Source organism: Lissotriton helveticus, chromosome 1_1, assembly GCF_964261635.1.
Source record: "Lissotriton helveticus chromosome 1_1, aLisHel1.1, whole genome shotgun sequence".
NCBI lineage: Eukaryota > Metazoa > Chordata > Amphibia > Caudata > Salamandridae > Lissotriton > Lissotriton helveticus.
In genome coordinates, this window is record NC_136057.1 from 396660483 (window position 1) to 396686196 (window position 25714).

Here is a 25714-nt window from a genome sequence, read left to right on the forward strand (position 1 = left end):
CTGGCCCTGGTTGGCCGCGGACGGGCGCAGATGGGCTTAACTTTGGCGCAACTTCGGCGCGAAGTCCGCACTCCCGCTGCGCTCGTCTGCTGCGCTTCCGCCAGGTCGCCATTTGTACCAGTAGTTACGTGAGCTACTAGACCGCTAACCTGCAAGGTGGAGAGGCAGGGCGGAAGTGGAGTGAGAGCAGGAAGTGGCGCTCGATTGGATGACCCTCCGCACAAACGGCACAATGCCGGGGCGGAACGGGGTCGGGAGCGTGAGAAAAGCAGGTAAGCAAGTTGCCGTGCCCAATAACAAGTGACACACACACGTTGCACAAATAATGTCAATACAGTTTTAAAAAAGGCAGCTAGTAATCAGCTAAACGAATAAGGTTAGGTCCTAGGCAAGTGGGTGCACTTGCTAGGTCGACATGGCATTAAAAACTGCATGCAGACACTGCAGTGGCAGGTCTGAGACACCATTGAAAGGCTACTTGGGTAGGTGGCACCACCAGTGCTGGAGGCCCAATAGTAGCATTTGATTTTCAGGCCCTGGGCACATACAGTGCACTGTACTAGGAACTTACTAGCAAATCAAATATCCCAATCATGGAAAACCAATCATAACAATTTACAGTAGGAGCACTTGCACCTTCGCGCTGAATAGCAGTTAAAAAGTAAGTGTGCAGAGACAATAAACCAGAAAAAAAACAAAGTTCAGAATACCATCAAAAATAGGAGGTCAGAAGGTAAAATGACACGGGGAAAGACAACAAATAATGCCAGGTCTAACACCTCTTATTACTGTTTGTGTGTATGATTCGATATTCCACAGACATTGAAGGAATTTGATTTCACAGGATGAGCATAATATCAGATGATGTCCTTCTTACATTATATTCTCCAGAAAACTCACTATCTTCAGTGATGCATCAGCTTAGGAAGTTTGGCACAATGGCAGAATATAAGATAAACTTAGACAATGAAGCGAAGGTGGGCTTTAAGGCATTGTTCTATTTAAATGAGCGGAAATATCTATAAAATAATCAGGGATTAAAATGACTATTATTATACAGGAACTGTTTATGGCCAACTATCCTACACTGATAGATTCAATACTTAAATACTTGATGAGATGGTCACCACCCTGAATTTCCTGACCAGGAAAGATACTATAAAAATGAATGCCCTGCCCTGGTTTCTTTTTTTTTTTAGGCACTGCCCGATCCCATGACTAACGCCTTCTCACAGCAAGTACAAAAGCAGAAAAAAATAATCTGGAATAAAGCTAAACGTGACTTAATGCATGTATATTGCAACAACCCATAGAGCAGTGAGGTATGGCAGTTCCTGACCTACACAAGTACTAAGAAGCTGCTCAGCCTAGGGTGATTATGCAATAGTGTGGAGCAGAATTTGACACACCATGGGTGCTCACAGAATATACAATTACAGGTAGGCCACTTAGGGATAATATTTGGCTGGGGCAAGAGCACAGAGCGCTATATGCATATATGAACACGCAATGGCTCTAACACTGAAATGTGAGACATAGTGGTCAAACGAGAGCTAATAATGTTCTCTTCCCCATACTCTCCAATTCATTTTAGTCCTGCCTTCACTCCAGCAATGAATGAAGGTGAGTTTCGTAGGTGGAGAATAGAATGACGTAGGATGATATCCAATGTGTTTGAACATGGGGCGATTATATCTAGAATCTGTGTAAAGCGGATTTTGGTTTAGTCGAAACATAAAGATTAAGTTATGACCAAATAAGACATGGGGTCCTATAACTTGAATATAAAATATTGACAACTAAAGTCCGGGACCAATTTCAAATTATGTTGTCCAAAAAAATCAGGCATAGAAGGGGAGATTTCATGGCTATAACCAACTCTATTGGGAGCAACCCAGGCATTCAGGTGAGTATGTATGACAAGTTTGAACAGGCTCTTATTAGTGAAATCACATTAAAACAATGCGGGATCATTAGGTGTGACATACCTGTGTGTTCAATAAGTATTAAGAGTAAGGAAATCCCTTACAAAGTAATGTATGGCTGGTAATACACTCTTATGCACTTAACACGCATTTATCCAAATACTAGCCATGGATACTCGCCACGTATGATGCCACTGTCCAGCAGTAAAGCCATTTGGGAAGAGGTTAGGAGAACTTTGCGCCACATGATGAGCTACCTCTTGGGTGAAGGTCCAGCAGTATTGATTCTTGGCCTAAGGCATCAACAATACAAATGCATGTGTAAACAGGATTGGTATTCGGTTCTGCAATATTTGGGAGCTACACAGTTAGTCATCGCTTTTAACCAGAAAAAAGAAAGACATACACAGCAAAGCAATGGTCCCACAAACTGTGGTAATTTCTGGTCCCTGGAACATTTTAAGAACAACCTGTAAGACACAAAAGTTGACTTTGAGAACAAATGGAGACCATTGCTAGATGTCTGAACAGTGGAATACCATGCACTTTGTGTCCACCATAGTGTAGAGTGATAGGACTGTTTGATCCTGATCCATGAAAACTGCATTTTGAAGGGAGAGATGTTAAGGTCATATATTTGTGAGACTGCTATATGATCAGAATCTTGCCCAAAAAAGAAAATTGTTAGTAAGGGCCAATACTCATAAACAGCTTAGAATTATTGTGGATACATGTGTGGGTGCATAGAATGGAAATAGTGTAAACCCTGTAGGCAAGTGTAGTTGAGCAGTTTGAAAGTAATATGGTGCACCGTTTCCAAACCAGCAGGTTAGCACTACATGTTAAACAATGTAAAGGCTAAGAGCCTCTGATGTGGGTTGCAGAGGCATGCTTCAAAGTAGGTTGTACACTAAAGCCAAAGGCAGTTGGAAAAAATCAGTGAGAAAAGCCAAGACTTCTGTTGACAATAGACTGTCCATCAGCAGATGTCTGGGCATGTGCATGTGTTAAATATTTGTAATACAGTGATATATACAACATCTATGTAACGAGGACGTTTATAAGGTGTGGATGTATATTTACACAACTTCGTTGAAGATTTTTTTTTTTTCAAACAGATTTTATTGACAGATTGCACACATGACGCAGCACTTCGCAATCCGGAGAGAACTGCAAATCTAGTACACAACATCAGATGATTGGCAATCCATGTAGCATTTGAATCAAATAATAACTATAAAACCGACCAAGTCTACACCCCCCCCCATCCCTTATCCCACCCCTACCCCTAACTCCCCCCTCCCGGATCCCTCCCTATCCTGCCGCACGATATCGTCTCATACTTTAAAGAACATTCTCCTAATTGATAGTGTACACACATCTTGCATCTTGGTCCTGTCATGTCGTCCCAGGGTAATCGTCTTGTTCAGCTGGTGGTTCTATCCACAGGCCCCTATAATCCGCCCAAAGCTTTCATATTTTGTAGTGTTTCCTTGGGCAACCCCAGGCCTCAAAAATTGGACGCTCCAGCCCCATACAGAAGTCTAGCCCCTTCTTCCACACCTGTACTGAAGGAGCCCGGGGATTTTTCCATGCCTTAGCCACATCTCTCTTGACCTTGGTGAGGCCTAGCAACAATAGGTGCCTTTTATACACGTTACCCCCCACCCCCTCTAGTACATGCAGTAGGCCTAACTGTGGAAGCTCCCAGCCCAGAACCTCAGACATACAGTCCCACACCCCTCTCCAAACATGTCAATGGTTTTCGGTTTTTAAACGTTAGTTATTGTCTTATTTCAACACCTAGATATAATGTAAAATTAACCTTTGTTTTTTCAATGAAAAAAATATGTATGTATATATATATATATATCGTGTTTTTGTCTGAACTTTATAAAAGTCTAAACGTCGAAAGTGAAAGGGATCATGTTGTCTATCACGTAGACCGTGTCAATCTATGGCAAATACAGGAGACAAGTATAATATAAGAGATCATTTCGAAGCTGAAACCATCAGGGGCAGATGGCCTAGGTGGGCTCACAGCTATTCTTTATAAGGCAAACACTTTGTGGTGGGAGAATACTCTAAGTCCTTTTTAAAATAGGTTTTTAAAACGGGGTAAATTCCAAATTTGTGCCAAGGTGAAGCAATAAAACTCATCTACAAGAAAGATTCCGTTGATAATCCTGCAAATGATTGCTTGTTCCCTTTTCTAGATGTCTTTTAAGATCCATGCCCGGACTCTTCTTATGTCCCTCAAGGTTTGAACTTTTGTTTGTGGGAGGATTCCAAAAGAACAGGGTGAGTTTCGACCAAAGTATTCTAGAATTGACCACTGCTTTTCGCTCTGAGCTGCCACCAGAAGGGCAATAAGTCCAGTGTCCAAATTATGCTGCTGTTTTGTTAACTTAAAGGCAGAATTCGACCTTGTGGACCATGGGAAGTTATATGCAAAATTAGCCAGATGGGGTTTTTCCAATACCTGCTGGCTGTAATAAGAGAAAACGGCTGGTAGACCTACAATGGTTTGGAAATTTAATGGATCAGAACCCAGTGACCAACTGTTTAAAACAAGGATATATTTTACCCCATTGCTCTCCAGTCTTTCTTTTTATTTCTGATCTCCCATAAGCATTGTCTGTGGACTCTTTCTCCCCAAAGGCCTTATGTATTCAGATGACCTAGACTTGATGCACTTTACACATATAGGCTTACCCAGGAGTTGCAAGCCTCATTAGCCTTGAAATCTGAAATTGTGTTATCTCTTTTCTACTAAATCAAGTCTGTAAAATAATATGAATTATACTCATACTGGGAGGAGGGATTGATCTATCTATCTATCTATCTATTGATCTATCTATCGATCTCTCTGTCTATCTAAAAATGCAGCTATAGAGTCTACACTGTGCCAAAAGAGCCATTTCAAAAGATATTGTCTAATGTGGGTATAAGCTAGTTATAAAAGCAGTGTGATACCTCATACAGTGTACAGACAGACTGGAGGCAGATCAAACTGCACTCCAAATTTGAGGATGGGATCTTCTATTTGGGGTAAATTGCCTGTAGAAAGTAAGAGATTTTTCAGAGAACTACTATGTACAGGGCTATTCATTGTGTGTAATTAACTACTTAAACAGGCGAGCACTGAATTCTTACTTCAAGCACGCTGTAGAGGGGCAGGAAACTCTTAAAGACTGCATGTTGGACAATCATGTAGTGCGGCTCGGCTCGTAATACAGCTGTGCTGATATGAAAGAAAAATGATGGAGCAGCTCACTGACTGGGCATCTGCAAGCACATAATTGTGCATGCTGTGTCATCAAAACAACACTACGAAGACCCTGTTGTGTTTCAAATCATAAAGAGGCCTAATAACAAGGGAACTGCCTGGGCTTAATTTTGAGTTTTGCTGCTCTGGACCTTTTCTTCCAGTTTTCCCAGGAAATATGGTCCTTCAGCTGGTCTGGGATTTTGGCTTCAGGCCCTTTCCATTTTTCATTGCTCAAAGTTTCAGATTCTGCATGTTTTTTGAGGTTCTTTCCTCCTCCAAAGTGGTGACATTGCACACTCTGACCGAAAACCAGGCATTTTTTGTCTGACTGTCCAAGGTTGGAACCTCGTGGCGGTCAGCTTTGTTTTGCTGCTTTTGGTCTTGCTACCGACAGTAAATGACTCTCCACTGCAACCAGGACTTGCTGGATCTGGTGGGCAGTTTCTCTTGTGTGCTATGTATCTGAGCCAGCTCTTCTATATTTTATCCAGGGTCTGGTCCAGGGTGAAATGTCTCCAGCCCCTCAGCGGTGTTTGGGGGTAATCCTAGGAGGTAATTTGTGCTGCCGACTCCTGGGTGTCTTTGCTCATCTTCTTATTCCACTATATATTGTGACTTGGTTTTGACCTTTTAATTCTCAGGTGTTTGACTCTGTGGCCCATTAACTGGGTTAAGTTGTTTCTGTTTTGTACGTACTTGTGTAGAAATACGTTTTGTTCATACGTTCAGAATTGTTTTACAATTTACCTTGTTGCCAGCTACACGTCCCTGTGCTAAATCTGTCTTCAAGTGCAATTGCAAATCAGTTTGTTCATTCAACGCCTCAACAGGCTAGTAAGCACTATACCAATACCATCTGTACGGGCTGCTTCAAATTTAGCAGATGGACAGATGTACATATGGATCCCTGTCAACATGGCTGAGCAGGTGCTATTATGCGCACTTCACTGTGCAAATTGATGGGTTTTTTTTACCCACAAGAACTAATGAAGTTAGCAAAAATGTTAGCTCTGTGGGCAGGCCTAGGATATCTTGTTTGATACTCACCTCACAGAGAATTATTTGTATTCATCTACTGGAGTATCTTCACTACACAACCTTTGAGTTGGAGGAAATCCCTATGGTGGATTCTCCCCCAAATGTTAGACATGCGTCATAAAATGCGAGGATTCTGAGTTCAGAGAGGCTTATTTACAAGCCTCTTGCGCCACTTTTGCCTCATTTTTAGCCTTTTCGCCGCATTGCGAATTCGGCCACGGTGCGGGCAGGGCTAGGGGGTAGGTGTGGTGCTCCCTTACTTATGACGGCTCCACACCGTCATGTGTCACGGGCGGCATGTGCTCATGACGGCTCCACGTCATGTGGAGCCGTCATAACCCCGGCCACTCATTAATTCGCCCGCACAGGCGGAGCGGCAATTACATGACGGTTCCACTTTGTCATGAGCACACGTCGCGCATTACTCATGACGGTGTGGAGATGTCATGAGCATGGAAAGGGTTAACTTGGGAAAAGTGGCATACGGGTGGCGCAAGGGGCTTGTAAATAAGCCCCAGCGTATTTACCCTTCTCTAAAACAAGCTATGAGTATTGTAATCCAAGAGATTAGACACAGATGCACCTCAGAGAACTCTGCTCTCGAGTCTTGAACTATCGAGGTCTCCTCCGCCCCTCACTCATTCTCCTCCTCCTACACACGCACCTCCCTAGCCCTTCTCCTACACACGCACACACCTGTTCAGCTACTCCGTTCCCCCCTCATGATCTCATTCAGTTTTGGGGCTCTGCGACGAGGCTGCCTCTCCGCCATGACAGGCCTAGCAGAAGGCCCACCAGCACCACATAAAATTGAAATCGATGGAAAGCGTAATGCGCCTTAACGTAATTAAATGGGTCTTTCGGAATCACTGGTCAGTTACATCCTCTGCTGACCCTTGACCCGCAGGCGGCCCAGCTGTTAGTCAGCTGCTGCGGCCTGCCTCTGGGAGCTGGGGTCAGCTGTCACCGGGCCCCCTCGCGCGCAGGGAGAAAACACAGGCCTCGTGTTAAAGGCAGCGAGGGGGAGGGGCGCTTTCACTCTCCCGTGCGGGGCGTGTTGTTGTTAAACTTGGAAACACCTGTTTTATTTCGCAGACGTCGAGGAGTTAAGCGAGTCTGCATAAAACAAGCGTCACATTCATTACGTGCAAGTAAAAAAAAAAAACGTCAGATGGTTGTAAACAGAAGCGTAGCCAGGGCAGTGTTTTGTCAGTGTGCTTTACAACAGGAAAGACCGCAGTGTGGCGGGTGAATTAAATACGAAACAGAGGGTTACATGACTTTTCGCGGTTTGAAGGTTTCCTAAAATGCTTTCAGCTTCAGTACAGAGTTTAGGCCAAGGATAGTTTGAACACAAATGAATCTTTGTTAAAAAACATAAATAACGACTTGTTAAAAACGATTCGCTTCGTAACAACAACTGATATTTTAAAGAGATGTAATCATATTGGTTTCTTCACCTATCAGCCTCAGAATGGACGAAAATTTGCGAGGTTTGGAGAAAAATCTTAAGACATATCTTTTCTCTTAAATCCGTCCTATTCTTTTTTTAATTCACTCACTCCTCCTATTTCGATAGCGCTGGGAAGCCTGATTGAGTAGCCATGCACTACAAGTTCTGGAGAATAGAACAGAATAGAATAAACAACGCAAATCGATGTTAAATAATCTTTACAATAGAAGCTATCCAATGATCCATCTGCTGGGGGAACCACGAGGTAGTTCTAACATCCGAAAATCGATGGACAGAAGAGACAATTGACAAAAGAGTTTTTGGCCTAATTCACAAACTGTTCCTGCACATCAAACAACATGTTAATTTGGCCAGTCTGAGCAGTGAAAAAGAGAAAAAAACCATGCCGTGTATTTTGTTAACATTAGCGCTGCGACACGCTCTAATACCACCAGTGCCATAGGCACAAATAGCATGCCATGACATAAAGTCATGTTTCCATCATCCTTTTTCCACATATTCTTCTTTCTTGTTAACCTGTTTTTTCTCGTGTCCCTCACATTCTTTTTCTGTTCTTCCTCTGTGCTTTGAAGAGGCATTTTATATATATTCAATGTTTCCCATAAAGCGTTATATTGTCATCTCACTATTACTTTGATGAGCTAAGAAAAAAGCGTTGAAAGAGCGAATGATAGAAGGTAGTTTGATTCCAAAATATTTGAGGCAGGAATCCGTCGCAGTCTCCGACTGGTTCGAAAGGGATACCTGTGTTCAGAAATATTCCTCTACAGAGGATGCCACGCCGAATTCACACTAAAGAAAAGTATAAGCTACTGACCTACATTTAAGGTATAACCTCTCAAATATTATGATGCTGGAAATCGATTGGGAGATGGTGCCAGCGAAACATGTGTTGGCATTGAGGATTTCATAAAGGCACAGACATATTGCAAATAGAGCACTTATATGTGCCACTGACTTATTGAGATATTTTGGTACCTTCTTCAATTGCAAACACTATGTGAGAATAGCTTAGTGCCATAATTTGAGAGTTAGTAGAAGACAATGAACCAGTAACTTGTACTGCTTAACAAGTATACCATGATTGTGTATACCACATCACATGCTAAAACAGGTTCAGAGAGATATACGCTGTAAAGAACATTGGCCTGAATGACACTTCATTCTGTTTTTTGTAGATCTCCGATGGATGAACAGGTGTGCGTAGCTGCGGTGAGTCAAAACTTTGTGGCAAGAAGGTTGTGAGGAGATATATGCAGGAGGATCATTAATACACTAAGATTCCTTCTGGGCTTTCCATTTTATACATTTGTCTCTATTTTGTAATGTGCTAATAGCAATGCACAAGTAACACAAACACTAGCATTACAATATACATGACTTTTGAACTGTGGGACCCAGCATGACAGGAAAAGCAGAACATTAATACCCACAAACGACCACAGGGGATGTTGTGGAACTTTTAAATGAGTTCACATCACTGTCTTTGCTACTCTAGGTCGAAAAGGAACCCATGTTTGCCCCCGTTGAAATGGGGATCATCGATGCAGGATCTAATAGTCTGTCGGAGAGTTTAGCACCTATAAGCAGGCCACTACGAGTCTGATCCTGAGCGTGGAGACAGAGGGGCAGAGCAGCTGCTAGATGGGCAGTGGATTAAGTGGGATCCCTTGGTGAGCAGATGTCCATCTCGCACGCTCCCTGGATTAGCACTCACTGGCCTTTGTTTTCACAGACTCAGCAATATTTTTATAATTTATTTCAATCAGGGTATCAAAGAAGCACATACCATGATCTGATGAGCAGCTGAGAACTGTGAAGAGAGAATAAAAAGGAATTTAAAAACAGCAGTGGTGGTGTAAGGAGTAACATTGGATGGTCATCTGCAGCTGTGGTCCTAGGGCAGAGTTATGCTTTAGTTGTAATTTATGTACAGCAGGGGCCGCAAGATATCAGAATTATAAATATTGCTATTGGAGGAAGGGTAAGTATTAATTTTACTTCTGAATTGCACTATGAAAGGTAATTTTAGCAGAAATAAAGCGTACCCTCAAGAAATATAATTTAAGGTTCGGGAAAGGTGGAGGAACAGCAACAATAAATAACACTTCCAGCTTAATTTATCTACATTTATTAGTGGAATTAATCCAATGTGGAGAGACAAAGAAAATTGTGTTTACATTTGTATTTCATCTTGCATGATTTATTTTCTAACATATATTGTATTTTTACATAAATGTTTTTATTTTTGTAATACAGTGCTTTAAAAAAACGTATACATTCGTTTCAGAGAAAACACTACAAAGATTATAAGAGTGAAACAACACAAAACGACCTTATAATCACTCCACTCGCCAATCACTACCCCTCACTCATACACCACTCCTAAACATTCCATATACAAATTTGCAGGGCTGCCGTGTTTCCTTCATGGTTCTGCCTTCTGAGGACACAGTATGTATGCAATCACAGTCCGGGTTTGAAAGCTGAGCACCGACCTGTGTAAAGAAGGCCCGCAAATCGAAGGAATCAGCGTTATGCAAAATGCAAACCAACCAGTTTCCAGTTGGCAAATGTGTCGACAACTAACCAGGCGGCAGAGGCCATTAACATGGGTCTTAAGTTGCATAACAGATGTGAACATTTCACTGATATGACACTTTAGATATATCTGGCTCGTTCAAGCTATTTTCTTAACCTTACCAAGTTTTAGTACTGTTTACATGAATTCTCACTGAGGGAGAAAGTCTGCTATAAACATTGTAAGGGGAATGGCCTGTTTCAACCAAGGTACTGAGATATGTATTGAGATAGTGCAGCCTTCCAACAGAGAAAGGCAGACCACACTGGTGAGGCCAGGAGGCCCTGCAATCAGTACAAGCTAGAGACAGGCCAGGCTGAGCAGGTGCAGGGCCCATGGGGCTGGAAATAATACCTGCTACGGTGACTACAAATAATAGGACATCGGTATGGACATAATAATAATAACCTTGAATCTGTAAAGTGCACAGCTACATCCGAAATGGTTTCCCGGCGCTGGGGGCCCTCGGGAAGATTAAACGAGCTATTGCCCAGAGTCACATAGTGCTGTGCTGACCTGCCGCTTGCGATCGAGCAATGAACCCTGTGTTCCGGAGTCAGGCACCCTGGCCGCTGCGCCACACCTCTTCCAAATGCTAGCACTCACACATTTACACAGCAGTCATTACATTTGCTTTTACAAGTGCTTACTCCCGCTGATGTCTGCTGTGCTGTACCACAATTTCCACCCGCTCTGCCTCGCTGTCAGCTATAGTTACCCCTTTACACCTTAACCTGGTTACAGAGACGTGCTGGCATACTCTGCTGTAACACCAGGTTGTCATCACTCAAACTTCCTGCGAATGTGGCAGGCTAAACAGAAGTGCTGGGGCACTTACATTGTGACCCTCTGCACAGAACTCTGAAAGTTCGGTGTTAAAAGAAATGAGTTGCTGCTGAAATATTTAGTAGCAGCACAGTGTGAGGGTAGGTCGGCAACCAGGTCGGCAACCAGGGGCGTACCACAGGCCCCCGCAGCCCACGCAGTGAGGGGGGCCCGAAGCTCCAGGGGGCCCCCTCTGCACTGCACTCTGTCCAGAGAGCTCCTAATTGATCCCAGAGGAGGCCCCTCTACATACCTTGTAGGGAGGCCCCCTCAATTTTCGTTACGCCAGTGTCGGCAACGGACTGTCGCGGCACAAAACACTCCTCTTGCTTGTTGGTAGGAGATGAACAGCATCTGCATACTCTTCTGAGCTTGCTGTGCGACCCATATGAGTACCGTTACTCTCCTTGGCACAGGAGATGCTCCTGTACTCAAGGGGTGAACAACCAGAAGTGCTGGTACTCAGTACCGGTAAGTACCAGCACATTTAAAGCTCTGGCCATAACCTCCACTTTGTACCGATTTTCATACCCTTTCCGAGGATGTTAAGAGGCCAGAGTACCTCATTACATTTCAGAGTTTTCTGATCATGTGAAATGCTTTGAAGACCTACTGAACTCAATCAGATTAAATTATTCTAAAAACAATCTGTGATACTGAAAGGCTGGATAATTTGCATTATTTAGTAGATTCAGGTGCCATCCACTTGTGCCTAATTTCACGGATACATCATACTTAAACCTGTCTTAACATAACTATTTGAAAAGCGCACATTCACCCCCCCAAAGGGGAATCTTGGTGCTGAACAACAGATGTTTATTGTTCCCCAATTCAATGGTACTCATTTTATCGACCTCAGAAAGGATGAGTGGACTCGCCGGGAATTGAACCTGTGACCATGAGGTCAAACACAGGCCCCTGCAGTGGATATGTTAGTCCACTAAGCCACCAGACCCGGTCTTAGCATAACACACATCTAGGGGCACCACACCGAACTGTAAACAGATCTATAGTCCTCTCAAGATTACAGAAAGAGCCACCCAGCTGGCCTCCTCAACATGTGTATTTATTCTTATTCCATAATAAGAACCCAATTTTGACTTTGGGGGACAGGGTTATACTCTGTCAGTGTGACAGAGTGAAGTACTTCTTCATTATAATGGATTCTCCACCTGCCACGTTTTAAGATGTCTGCCAGCCAAATTGGCATTTCTAGCATTAGTAGGAACTGCCATCATGGCATGGTGGTACTGTCAATGCCTTGTACAGGTGACGGACAACTCTGTCAACATGATGGAGTTGCACTGCAAACTTACAATTCTTTTTTTATTTTCTAAAACAAAAACCCAAAGTGGGATTTTGGTGTGGAAAATTAAACAAGCATTTACAATGCAACGGTTTCGCCTTTGGAAAAGTTAGAGCTATTGGCATTGTAAATGACAACATTTTTATTTATGTGTTGGCTTTGAAAACATAAATAAATGGCATTGTCATTTACAAAGCCAATAGCCTAATCTCTCGCAAATGCGACACCTATTGCATTTTCACCCACACACACACACACAAAACCGGGTCACAAGCAGGCAACAGAGGCACACACAAAACAGGGTCACAAGCAGGCAACAGAGGCACACACAAAACCGGGTCGCAAGCAGGCAACAGAGGCACACACAAAACCGGGTCACAAGCAGGCAACAGAGGCACACACAAAACCGGGTCACAAGCAGGCAACAGAGGCACACACAAAACCGTGAATCACATTTTTAACAAAATTAACTTTGTATACCTTTAAAACACTAATAAAAACAGTTGTTAAAAAAAGAGCGTAGCTAACAGAGTGTGTAGAGATCTGTGTACGGAGCTGTTGCAGAAAGAATCTCCTCCCAGTATGGTGTCTGGCTCATTGTGTGATGCACATTGCTTTAAAGCCGACATGCCTAGGTGAGGTCGGCCAGTCTATAGGTTGAAGGGTTGGTTATATGCGAGCGCAGGAATGCCCTTATTTGGCCAAATGGGGAGGCGCTTGTTGTTGAAAGAAACGCTGTACCCGGGCACTGACAGCCAGACACAAGCGGCTGTCGATGGGAGCGACCAACGGGGACAAAGAGACACGAGAAGTCAGTGGGGCTGGGGCAGTCAATGCAGTCACTGCACGTGCAGCGGAGCAGGCAACGCGACGCAGGGCTAGTGGGGCCCGCACTCACGAGGGTCAAGGGGGTGGGGGGGACTCGAGCACAACGACGGTCAGGGGGGTGGGGGGACACGAGCACAACGAGGGTAAGGGGGGTGGGGGGGCCTCGAGCACAACGACGGTCAGGTGGGTTGAGGGGGGGCACATGCACAACGAGCAACAGGCCACAACAGGGGTTTTCATCGGAAACAGAATTAGCCCCTAGTTGTGATCAGGGGTCAAAAGTAGTATTGGAGTCACCGACCTCTGATTACCCCACGGCGACGTGCAGGGTCCAAGAAATCGCTGACAGCGCGTCTGGCGTGGTCAGTGTATGTACCAGAGTACTGGTGTGTGCGTCTTTATTTGCTAGCTGCCCAAAAGTCCACGCCACCACACTCCTCTCACATAGTAAGATATTGTAAAGGTTGTCATGTCCGTTCGCAGTCTCACGCGTCACACTTTACTGATCAGTTTAACAAAAGACAAGTAATCCTGCTGAACGTCGGCGCGGTTTGAAAATAAAAATTGTAAATGTTGCAGCAGCATAAAAGAGGATTGAGTCGGGATGCTATTTCTTAGCTCAGACAAAGTCGCTGCTGGAAATAAAAGTTCTCCGCCCAGTCGCATTTCAAAGAGGCCGGTTTTGAATGTGCTGTCTGATTCGTGCCACTCCTGGCCAGGCTCTGCTTTATCAGGCCCCGGCCAGCTCTGCACTGCGCCAGGCTATTGTCGGCGCAGACGTTTCGGAGCAGGGCTGCACGTGGCCGGGCACCGGCTGACGCTGCCGGGGAGACTTTGAATTACTTTTTGAGGAGGCTGCTGCCTGCAGTGGAGACGAGGGAATAATAGCCCAGCCTGAGAAAAGAACAGGCAGATGTGCAGCAGTGTGAACACTGGCCGCGGCGAGGAATAATGAATGGAGAAAGCGCAGAGGGCGACAGGGAGGGAAGAGGACAGCAAGGGGGAGAGACGGCGAGAGATGGAAGTGGGGGCGGAAGAAAGAGTAAGAAAACAAGATCGAGAAGCAGCCATGGACACCCTTCAGTGACTGCAGCACACATGGGCAGCTGGCAGCGCATTCCTCTGAGAGCCAGCGGGACCCGCAGACAGACAAAGGGAGGGCGCGTTTATACGCGCCGGCAACAGCCGAGGGAAAGGGGGCCAGTGAGGGCACAGAAAGAAATAATACTTTTAGAAGGGCTGGTGACGGCGAAAAAAACAAGCATTACGGGCAGAGCTCACTCTCCTGCGGGATACAGAGCAGGGGCTGAAATCACTCTCCACCGGGCGCCATCTTCAAAGAAATACCAAAACAAACCTTGGCGAAAACAAAAAAAAATAACATCCGCCCACCGCCGCAATGACGATCGCAAGGGGGCGGGATGAGTAAAAATCGCCGGAACGCCCATGAATATGCTCCGGCAATGACGGACAGATCTCTCTTCCAATGGCTAGCCTCCATTTATGGAGCTAGCCAATGGAAGAGAGAGGCGGGACAAAGCCACATACTGTTGTAACATAAGATTTCGCCTGCGCGAACGCTGCTGCGCAGCTGATCGCCAGGCGAAACCTAAAAAGCAATGCCCACCTCTCCATGGGAGTGTTCTCCAAGAAGTGGGTGGCATTTTGCAGTTTTCACTCTCCTTTGCAGCTAGGTTTTTACCTGGCTGTGATGGACAGTGCAAACTGGCCATGAGTTTGCCCATCCTAAATCAGGTGGGTGGCCTCATGGCCTTAACTCCAATTGCCCTTTCTCTGTCAGGTCATGAAAGGCTTATGCAGGGGGATGTGGCATAGGCGCCTGGACAAGATGGCAGCGGTCCGCTAAGCTCCGTCTAATCACGGAGCTTTGAAAGTGAACTTCGGCTCACACTGAGACCATAGCCAGCACTTTCAAAGCTGGTCTCCTACAGCGCACTGTTGTGGCATTCCTATGAGTTGACCGGAGACTTTTTAAACCCATTTTCATCAAAATTCAGCAGTGACAACACTTTACCTTCTACTCGAGCGGCCGCCATTTTGACAGCGCATCGCATGCAGTATTTTTCTTCAGACTCCTTGCGCTGCCAACATCACCTGGGTGAGCTCCCTCTCATTTCTCACCATTAGTCATGCATATTTGGGATAACCATGTCATGGCTCATCTTTAACTATGGATTTTGCTTTACCAGATAGTCAACATACCCTTCTATCCTTAGGACTAGTGCAAATTATGCTTTATTTACTTGGTTTCTTAAAGCCTTTAAACCTAATTGTCCTATATATGTATATATTTCTAGAAATTTCTTCATATCCCTACTGTGCTTGGGTGGCAGAGATCGTAGTTGGATTAATTGTACTTGCCCCTTCACGTGCCTGAGCATGTGTTATCACACCTGCAGTGACCTTTTACTTCAAAAATCCTTTTTATACTTGCTTTCCTTGCATGAGTCAGTAGGATTTTCAATATCTCACCGCTGCATAGCTCCTTATGTGGTGCATGAATCATTGCACACCTACCACTAATTTTATGGGCAGGCTCTCTAATATTAAAATGCTTCCTCGGGGAGGAGCCTAGCTCGCGGCCGTGATGGTCGCCCTTTAGCTCGGCTCCCGCAGCCCTCCATCCTGACTGCCTATCCTGTCTTTTATCCTGTCCCGGGACGGCACACTTTTGGGGAATTGGAAACATTACGGCTTGTTTGTGCTTACCATCTGACCCCGGGGTCTCGACGTGCAGTGGCTCCGGAGTTCTGGCCTCCGAGAGATCGGGGCCTCTGCGAGACTTGGACCGGGACCTGGCCGGTGGGATCCGACGGCTCTCGGCCTCGGCCGAGAGCGAGAACCGGACCTGCCCTGGTGGTCGCGTGGCCGACGTGGGTGAGAAGCCCCGGGACCTGATTCTGAGAGGGGGTCTCCCCCCGCCGCTGCTTTGTCCGGCGGCCCTGGTCCTCGGGGCCCGGACTCCGCTTGTTTGGGGCACCGGTGCTGGTGCGGGCGGAGACCCGTTTTGGGCGGACATCCTTTTGGCATCGAAGCCGCCCTTGCTGGGACACCCGGCGCTTGTAAAGTCCTACATTTGAGAACTGTTATTTCCGGGGGTCCTCGTGGGCGGCGATTGGGCTGATTCACGAAATGGCGGCCGGCCCTCTGGAACGAGAGTCACCCTGTGGCGGCGGGCCCGAGTTGCCTGATTGTGTGGGGATCGGATCTGGTGGGCGTGAGCCGACGGTCAGAGATATCCTGGAAGCCCTCAGATCCCTGCACGCTTCCCTGGCCCTGGGCGTCTCGGTGGGTCCGCCACTATCCGCCGCCATTTTGGGCGGCCGTTTCTTCTTGTCGCCCTCTTGTTTCGATGTCTCCATTGCCTCACCCCCCTCGATTGACCTGAGTGTCTCCACCACTGATCGGAGATCGTGTAGTGTGCTGGTGACTTTGGGGCGCCCTGGTTTTCAAGGTTCGGACCCCGGGGACTCGGATGCTGTACTGCGACCCTGTTCGACATTGTTGCCTGGAATTATGGGTGGCCTTCCTCCTGCGCCTGCTTCGATGACTTTGCCTGTGTTTAAAATTGGGACCACCTCGCCCGCTCAAGTGGCGCAACTGAACTCCTGTTTCTCATGGCTCGTGCTTCGATTGTTGATGCATCGATACTTTCAGTTTGGACTACTGCTCACTTTTCGATCTATCTACCCCCCACGTAGCTATGCTAGTCACCATTCCACTCGATTATATGCTGATTTCGTATTTAGTATGTGGTTGTACATTGCCATGTGGTGGGTGGGGTTTGTCGCTCGGAAGGGTTGGGGGTGAAATGTACGACTTCTGCTTGATTCCCGGTATGCGATTTCGTTGCACAATTGTCTCTGATCGTAGAGGGGTGGGAGGTCCCCTTCTCCTAATATTTTGTGGCGCGTGATGGGGTGTCGTCCTGGTCTGTTTTTGATTGTACTTGTCGGGTTGGGCGGAGGGCTGTGGCCTACCGTTTGTATTATAGTTATTCTGCTCCTCCCTCCTGTTTTCTTTCTCCACTTTTGTGGCCTTTTTGTCTCGTTTTTCTTTCTTTCTTCTTGCTATATTTCGGGTTCTGGTTTAGGGCGACAGGCACGCTGTTTGAAGGGTAGGCCGTAGCCTTCTACAGGGGTGCAGGGTGGGTTGGGTTCTATTTTTTGTTTGTCTTCTGGTTCTATGGCCCTTTTGTATCTCTTTTTCGTGAGGCCGCGTCTGTCCCGACCTCCTATGGTGTGTTTCGGGTGGGGGTATGGCATCGTTACTCCTCCTGCTACATTTCGGCTGTCTTTCCATCCGATTGCCATGCCCCACTTGGGCCGCTAATCCTTTTGTCTCCTGTCCTCCCACCACGGGGAGCCGTGTCGGCGTGTCTTTTACCTTTCTTTTTTCATATTTCCTTATCCCCTTTTTATTGTTTGGTTTTTCTTCCCTCCATTTTCCTTTCCCTTCCTCTCCCCCCCCCTACCTAGTCCCCCTTCCCTTTTTCCTTCCTGCGTCCAAGAGGGTACTGTGACGGGCGGGTTTTCATGCATTGTCTTCCGATCCCTCTGTTCTGGCTTGGTACTGTCCCGGGTGGTGGGCGTGTTACGAGGATAATGCTTAGGGGCTGACTGTATCTCACATATCCTGATTTCTTGACTGCATTGTGTTGTCCCCCTGATATTTTGCCCCATGCCCCCTTCTTAATGTTGAGGTTGACTACGGGATGTCGGATGCCTCCGTATTGCAAGTGTGCCTGTCATACGTCCTCTCCCCTTATTGTAAAATTAAGCCTTCTTTACTCCTGTGTTTTAGCCCTTTAGTTTCTGTATTTCTTCTCCCCTATTGCGATTGTACGGCCTCTGCTTTGTATTGATTGACTATGTACTATTTGCCTGATGACTCCTGACTGTTTTGTACACTGCGGCCGGCCGGCTTGGTTGTGGGCCTCGATTTGTCTTCTTTTGATATCAATAAAGGTTTTCAAAAAAAAAAAAAAAAATGCTTCCTCAACGTTAGACTCACTGTATCAAAATGTCTAGCCACTCTCTTAGCCTTGCCAAAGCATCCTCCTCTAGCACTAAACCTAAAAAAGCTAAAAATGGCTATCCACCTCTGATCCAGTCTTCTTCTAACCAGGTCCTGGATACAATTTTGAATGAACTCCATACTCTTAAACCATTCATGAACGCCACCAACAAAAAACTGCAGCTGATTGAGGACTTATGGATCAATATGGAAGGCAAAATAACTGAAATGGAACATGTGGGCCATCTTCAGGACTTACTGACTAAAATACCTCTGCTGGAACAAGAAATTCAAAAGCTCAAGCTCCATACTGAGGACCTTGAAAATCGCAACAGAAGGAATAATCTGCGCTTATATGGTTTGCCTGAGCATATTGAAGGCCCTGATCTTCTCTGCTTCTTTAAGAAATTTTTGCCTTACCTTCTCGATCTTCAGTCTTCCGCTCCTCTAAACATTCAGCAAGCACATTGTCTTGGTCATCCTCAGCCTCAATCTGCAAGACCATGTGGTATTATCATGCTCTTTTTAGAATTTTCCTTACCTGATGCTAGTATTAAACAGTGCCTGAGAGAAACGTCATCTTGTTGGTCTGGTCATAACATATTTATTTCACAGGCTCTTTCTAATGCAACCAACTCCAGACGTAAGGAATTCCTGATGATTCGTCCTCAATTGAGATCGGTAAACATCCGATATGGCATATTACACCCATGTCTCTACAAAATTACTTACGAAGGTGTTTCCGCTCGTTTGCAGATCCGTCCAAACTAAAACTGTTCTTACAGACATTACCATAATACCTATCGACCCAAATGCACAATGCCCTTAAATTGTTAAATTGTTGTTAATTACACATGACTTCTTTCTTCTAGTTTTAATCCCTAGTTTTGCTCTTCAAGTACGGGTTACATGGCCTGAATCTCTTTATTTTAGCATTGCCTCTTTTCTCTCCGTTGTTGTTTTTGTTACTGGGTGCTGACATGCTTGGTCTTCATCTCATTCTCTTCTTACTTCAGATCTTGCTTTATGTCCTTAATCTGTCTCTTCTTTTCTTTTTTTTGCCCTATTCCTCTCTTATTCCTTCTTTCTCTACCTTCTTCTCTCAATTTCCTTTTCTTTTTTTTAAAACGTATTTTATTAATTTTCCAACATCAGCATCATATATATAATACCAAATAAACATTTGGTATTCATCAGGCTTTTTCTGACCCTCAAGTGCAAATACATCTTAGTGATTTCACAGACAATGTATCAGACAAATTACATTCCAATTACAGTCACGCTAGCTAGTGCAAGCTTCTGGGTTGTGCATTTAAAGTCTCTAGTAGGCTACTGAACTTTGTTACACTTGCACTGGGATGCTTTAGAAGGTAGGATATTACAGTAGAGCTTCACAAAAATAAATTACCCCCAGCCTCCCCTCTAACTTAGCTGACCATGACCCATCCCTGTGGTTATGTGTGTTACTGCTGTTGCTGAACCTACCCTCTCTTGGGTTGTGCGTGTGAGTGTTGTATGATTTTAGTGTGGATTTCGTACCATTAAATGCGTGCTTGTTTTTTGTTTGCTATGGGGGATGGGGGGAGAATAGAGGGCGGAGGAGGGGGGTGGATTGGGGCGAGTCCCAGGAGGGAGGGAGGGGAAGGAGCACACTTATTGATCCTGCGCTACCGGAACTGGCACCGGGGTAAACAGCTTGAATGCTTCCAGAATGGTTTCCCAGTCCGTGGAGATTAACTTTTTGTGCAGCCCGCGGGATACCTCTCGTCTAATTGATGCACTTTCTGCGCTGCCCCATCTCACTACCTCCCCATGCCAGCCATGGAGCGGCAGGGTTTAGCTGACATCCAACGCATGGTGATGGCGCGATGAACTAGAAGCAGGGCTAAATCCGTGAAGTGAAGCTGTACTTTCTGTGCTTTGGGGCGTCGGGTAATCCTTAATAGGCAGTTGGCTACCGTGCACAGCACAGGGACACCCATCACCACAGCGTTGACTGACACCACCTTCGCCCAGAACTCAGCAAGCGCCGGGAACTGCCATAGCATGTGGATCAGGTCTGCCTCTCCTGCCTTGCATCTGGGGCAACAGTGTTTTGTATTTGGGAATATAAGCTGCAGTCGGTGTGGTGTTAGGTATGCCCTGTGAAGGATCATGTGTTGGATACATTTAAATTTGGCGTTTCATGGGATTTTCTTGGTGTATTCTAACATTGAGTCCCATTCTTTGTCTGTCAGTTCTTTGTCCAGGTCCCTGGACATTCTAGCTACTCTCCATTCCCTTCTTCCTTTTCAACTCTCCCTTTCCTCTATTTATAACTGCCCGATGGTCTTCTTGTTTTACCTCACCATGTTCTTGGTAATTCTTTTTTGTTACCCTATTTTTTGACAAAATGTGTCTTTTTGTTTCCATTGCTGTCTTTGCAGTGTGTCCTCATTGTTCCTGTGTCCTTGTTTTTAAGCTGCAGCATGTTTAATGTTGTGTCTTGGAACGTCCGTGGTTTGGGTCATCCTGTATAGCAGGGGTACTCAAAGTACGGCCCGCGGGCCAGTAGCGGCCCGGCAAGCCTTCAGTGGCGGCCCGTGGAGCTTGAGACATCGCACCTGTGTGTGGTTTTTTTTAATCTTCAGCAAACACCTCGGGGAGCAGCAGTGCGAGTGAGAGACACTGCTCTGTGGGGGCACGGGTGATTCCAGCCACAGTCAAGAGTGGAGCTGCAGGGGCGCTAAGAGGTGAACAAAGCCTCATTAACAAACAAATGGTCGTTTAAAGACATGTTAAGTACTGGGGTGCCCTGGAGGCTGTGTCAGCCAGGCTGATGCACAGGGGAGAGGGGGTGGGAGGGGGGAGGACAGCAGGAACTGAGAGCCGGGTGAGGTGGGAGGGGAGAGCAGGGAGTGAGAGCCAGGTTAGGGAGGTGGAGGGCAGAGCAGGAACTGAGAGCCGGGTGAGGTGGGAGGGCAGAGCAGGGAGTGAGAGCCGGGTGAGGGAGGTGGAGGGCAGCAGGGAGTGAGAGCCCGGGTGAGGGAGGTGGAGGGCAGAGCAGGGAGTGAGAGCCGGGTGAGGGAGGTGAAGGGCAGCAGGGAGTGAGAGCCCGGGTGAGGTTAGTGGAGGGCAGAGCAGGGAGTGAGAGCCCGGGTGAGGAAGGTGGAGGGCAGAGCAGGGAGTGACAGCCCGGGTGAGTGAGGTGGAGGGCAGAGCAGGGAGTGAGAGTCCTGTGAGGTGGGAGGGCAGAGCAGGAAGTGAGAGCCCGGGTGAGGGAGGTGGGGGGCAGCAGGGAGTGAGAGCCTGGGTGAGGGAGGTGGAAGGCAGCAGGGAGTGAGAGCCCGGGTGAGGGAGGTGGAGGGCAGAGCAGGGAGTGAGAGCCTGGGTGAGGGAGGTGGAGGGCAGAGCAGGGAGTGAGAGCCGGGTGAGGGAGTTGGAGGGCAGAGCAGGGAGTGAGAGCCCGGGTGAGGGAGGTGGAGGACAGAGCAGGGAGTGAGAGCCCGGGTGAGGGAGGTGGAGGGCAGAGCAGGGAGTGAGAGCCGGGTGAGGGAGGTGGACGGCAGCAGGGAGTGAAAGCCAGGTGAGGGAGGTGGGAGGGTAGCAGGGATTGAGAGCCAGGTGAGGGAGGTGGGTGGGCAGAGCAGGGAGTAAGAGCCCGGGTGAGGGAGGTGGAGGGCAGAGCAGGGAGTGAGAGCTGGGTGAGGGAGGTGGAGGGCAGAGCAGGGAGTGAGAGCCCGGGTGAGGGAGGTGGAGATAGAGACAGATAAAGACATATAGAGACAGATAGAGGCAGAGACAGATAGAGACAGGGACAGACGGAGCTAGATAGGGTCAGAGACAGGGACAGCCAGAGACAGATAGAGGCAGAGACAGACAGCGATAGAGACAGACAGCGATAGAGACAGCGATAGAGACAGACAGAGAGAGAGACAGGCAGAGAGAGAGACAGACAGAGAGAGACAGAGGGACAGAGGGAGACAGACATAGGAAGGGATGGAGACAGACTGAGAGAGACAGACAGAGGGAGACAGACAGAGGGAGAGAGGGAGACAGACAGACGGACAGAGGGAGACAGACAAAGGGAGGGAGACAGACAAAGGGAGGGAGACAGACAGATGGAGGGAGGGAGACAGACAGAGGGAGGGAGACAGACAGAGGGGAATAGACAGAGGGAGGGAGACAGACAGAGGGAGACAGGCAGACAGAGGGAGGGATGGAGACAGACAGAGGGAGACAGACAGAGGGAGGGAGGCAGAGAGAGACAGGCAGAGGGAGACAGAGGGAGAGAGGGAGACAGACAGAGGGAGTGAGACATACAGAGGGAGGGAGACAGACAGACAGAGGGAGGGAGACATAAAGACAGAGGGAGATGGAGGGAGGGAGACAGACAGAGGGAAGGAGGGAGGAAGACAGAGGGCGGGAGGGAGACAGAGGGAGGGAGTGAGGGAGACAGAGGAAGGAAGACAGAGGGAGGGAGGGAGACAGGGAGGCAGAGGGATAGAGGGAGACAGACAGAGGGAGATAGACAGAGGGAGGGAGACAGAGGGAGAGAGGGAGGGAGACAGAGACAGACAGACAGACAGACAGACAGAGGGAGGGAGACAGACAGACAGAGGGAGGGAGACAGAAAGACAGAGGGAGACAGACAGAGGGAGACAGACAGAGGGAGGGAGGGAGACAGACAGAGGGAGGGAGGGAGACAGACAGAGTGAGACAAACAGAGGGAGGGAGACAGACAGAGGGAGGGAGGGAGACAGACAGAGGGAGGGAGGGAGGCCGAGGGAGGGAGGGAGGGAAACAGAGGGAGGGAGACAGAGGGAGGGATGGAGACAGACAGAGGGAGGGAGGGAGACAGACAGAGGGAGGGAGACAGAGGGAGGGAGACAGAGGGAGACAGACAGAGGGAGACTGAGACAGACAGACAGACATAGACAGACAGACAGAGGGAGGGAGACAGACAGACAGAGGGAGGGAGACAGAAAGACAGAGGGAGACAGACAGAGGGAGGGAGACAGACAGAGGGAGGGAGGGAGACAGACAGAGGGAGGTAGACAGAAAGACAGAGTGAGACAGACAAAGGGAGGGAGACAGACAGAGGGAGGGAGGGAGACAGACAGAGGGAGGAAGGGAGACAGAGGGAGGGAGGGAGAGAGGGAGACAGAGGGAGGGATGGAGACAAACAGAGGGAGGGAGGGAGACAGACAGAGGGCAGACGGAGGGAGGGAGACAGAGGGAGATGGACAGTGGGACACAGATAGAGGGAGACAGATGGAGGGAGATGGAGAGAGGGAAGGAAAGAGAGGGAGGGAGACAGAGAGAGAAAGAGAGGTAAGACACAGAGAGACAGAGGCAGAGAGACAGAGGGAAACAGAGAGAGAGGGAAGGAGGGAGCGAGAGAGAGAGATAGAAGGAGGGAGACAGAGGGAGGGAGAGTTAGGGAGAGAGAGAGAGAGAGAGAGAGAGAGAGAAAGAGAGATGTGTGTGTATGCTGGTCTGTAGGCTCAGTGGATGAACGCGTCAGCTGCAGGGGCCTGTGTTCAACTTCATGGTCACAGTTTTTTCTTTCTAGCCCCTTCCCCCTCCTCCACTGACCCCACCTCCACCGGTGCGGCCCTCGGCCACAAACCACACTGTAAATTTGGCCCCCGAGAGAAAGTTTGTGAGTACCCATGCTGTATAGCGTCAAAAAGTACTCTCTCATTTGTCGAAACTTAATTGTCAAATTGCCTTTCTACAAGAAACTGATTGTAACAACACTGAATCACTCAAGCTCAAATGCCAATGGGCGGACCAAGTTGTTTTCTCTCCTGCTGTCATTCGTAAGGGTGGTGTTGCCATCCTGTATCACAAATCACTAAAGATTAAAATGTTATCAACTGAATGTGACACAAGTGGACGATGGGTAAACTGAATGCCATGGTCAACAATAAAAAGTCACCTTTTATTAAATATTTATGGATTGGTTAAGTCTGATCCAGATTTTTGGCATAGTATCAAAATAAAATGATCCTCTATTACTAATCCAAATATCATTATTGATGGAGATTTTAATAATTGGCTAGACACTTTTTCTGACAAAAAATCAAATTGTAAATTCAAGCCAGATAAGTCACATAAAGCATTTCCGTCTGCTATTGCCTCCCATCCACTCGACGATGTATGAAAGACTAGTAATCCTGATAATATGACTTTAATTTTTTTTTCAAATGTTCACCACACCATGTTTCGCATGGATTATATTTTGGCCTCAAAACCTCGACTCCCCTTTATTCAATCTTCTGAGATTAGATCCATTTTGATTTCTGACCATGCCCCTGTTTCGGCATCTTTTGAGTTGTCCCTTGCTACCTCCAAACATGCCCGATGGAGATTCAACAACTCCCTACTATCTGATCAAACTTATGTTTCAGAGGCTACCTCCTTTATAACAGAATTCTTTCAGTTTAACAAGCCCAATGACACTTCTGTTCACAACAACTGGGATGCCTTTAAAGCCTCTTTCAGAGCATTCACCATTGCCTACACTGCCAGAAGGAAAACAATATTGAATTCCCATTACCTCTCTATCCTCAAACATATTAAGACTCTCGAACACTCTTATTTTACGTCCAAATCTCCTTCTCACCTCCAGGACCTTATCAAAGCGAAATCAGACTTAAATAAACTTGCTACGAATGATGCTTGTAATATCTTACTGAAAATAAAATCTATATACCATAAGCTATTGCCTCTCATCCACTCGACGATGTATGAAAGACTAGTAATCCTGATAAATATGACTTTAATTTCTTTTTCAAATGTTCACCACACCATGTTTCGCATGGATTATATTTTGGTCTCAAAACCTCTACTCCCCTCTATTCAATCTTCTCAGATTAGATCCATTTTGATTTCTGACCATGCCCCTGTTTCGGCATCTTAGAGTTGTCCCTTGCTACCTCCAAACATGCCCGATGGAGATTCAACAACTCCCTACTATCTGATCAAACTTATGTTTCAGAGGCTACCTCCTTTATAACAGAATTCTTTCAGTTTAACAAGCCCAATGACACTTCTGTTCACAACAACTGGGATGCCTTTAAAGCATCTTTCAGAGCATTCACCATTGCCTACACTGCCAGAAGGAAAACAATATTGAATTCCCATTACCTCCCTACCCTCAAACATATTAAGACTCTCGAACACTCTTATTTTACATCCAAATCTCCTTCTCACCTCCAGGACCTTATCAAAGCGAAATCAGACTTAAATAAACTTGCTACGAATGATGCTTGTAATATCTTACTTCAAATAAAATCCATATACCATATGCTATTGCCTCTCATCCACTCGACGATGTATGAAAGACTAGTAATCCTGATAAATATGACTTTAATTTTTTTTTCAAATGTTCACCACACCATGTTTCGTATGGATTATATTTTTGTCTCCAAACCTCTACTCC